The sequence below is a fragment of the Lupinus angustifolius genome, chromosome LG09 (genome assembly GCF_001865875.1).
Source record: "Lupinus angustifolius cultivar Tanjil chromosome LG09, LupAngTanjil_v1.0, whole genome shotgun sequence".
NCBI classification, from domain to species: Eukaryota; Viridiplantae; Streptophyta; class Magnoliopsida; order Fabales; family Fabaceae; genus Lupinus; species Lupinus angustifolius.
This window is the reverse complement of record NC_032017.1, coordinates 9,179,491-9,180,588: the sequence shown is the minus strand read 5'-3', so window position 1 is coordinate 9,180,588 and position 1,098 is coordinate 9,179,491.

The following is a 1,098-nucleotide window of genomic DNA, read 5'->3' as shown; positions in this document are numbered from 1 at the left end:
AGGTCGCTTGTGTTCAATCTTCGCTTTCTGGCATGTCAAGCAACGGGAAACATACTCGGCTACCTCTTTCTTCATCTCTGACCACCAGAACATTTTCTTCAAATCTTGATACATCTTAGTAGTTCCTGGGTGAATACTTAACTTGCTTCGTCCAAGATTGCCATCCTCAAATCGAGGTCTCTTGGCACGCAAATTCTGTTTTTGCACTTGAGTACCCCATCAGTCCCAATCTGAAATTCTGGGGCTTTTCCTTCGACCAACAGGGTTTTCTTCTCTTGCAGTTCTGAGTCCAAATCTTGTAAACCTTTCAATTGCTCCATGAACTCATTCACTACGGTGAGCATGCCACAAATCAAACTCTTAGGTCCAACTTCAACCGCTAGATTCAAATCTCTGAATTCTTCTATCATTTTCATCTCGCTAACCATCATCGTCGAGATATTCAAAGACTTCCTACTTAATGTGTCAGCTACTACATTTGCTTTTCCAGGGTGGTACTGGAGGTCAAAATCATAATCCTTGAGAAATTCTATCCATCTCCTTTGCCTCATATTCAGTTCCTTCTGATCAAATAAGTACTTTAAGCTCTTATGATCGCTGAAAACCTCAAACCTTACACCGTACAGATGGTGTCTCCATATCTTGAGAGCAAACACGATCGCAGCTAATTCCAGATCGTGCGTAGGATAGTTCTATTCATGATTCTTTAACTTTCTTGACGTGTAAGCCACCACTTTCCTTTGTTGCATCAACACACAACCTAATCCTTGCTTCGACGCGTCACAATACACATCGTAGTTCACGCTAGGATTTGGCAGAATCAAAACAGGTGTTGCATTCAACCTCTTCTTCAATTCCTGAAAATTCTCTTCACACTTGGCTGTCCAGATAAACGCATTATCTTTCCTTGTCAGCGTAGTCAGTGGCAACGCTAGTTTGGAGAATCCTTCAATGAACTTCCGATAATAGCCCGCCAAACCAAGGAAACTCCTGATCTCCGTTACTGACTTCGGAGAATTCCAGTCCATTACAGTCTCCACCTTTGCAGGATCCACTGCAATTCCTCCCTTCGAGATCACATGACCGAGAAAATTTACA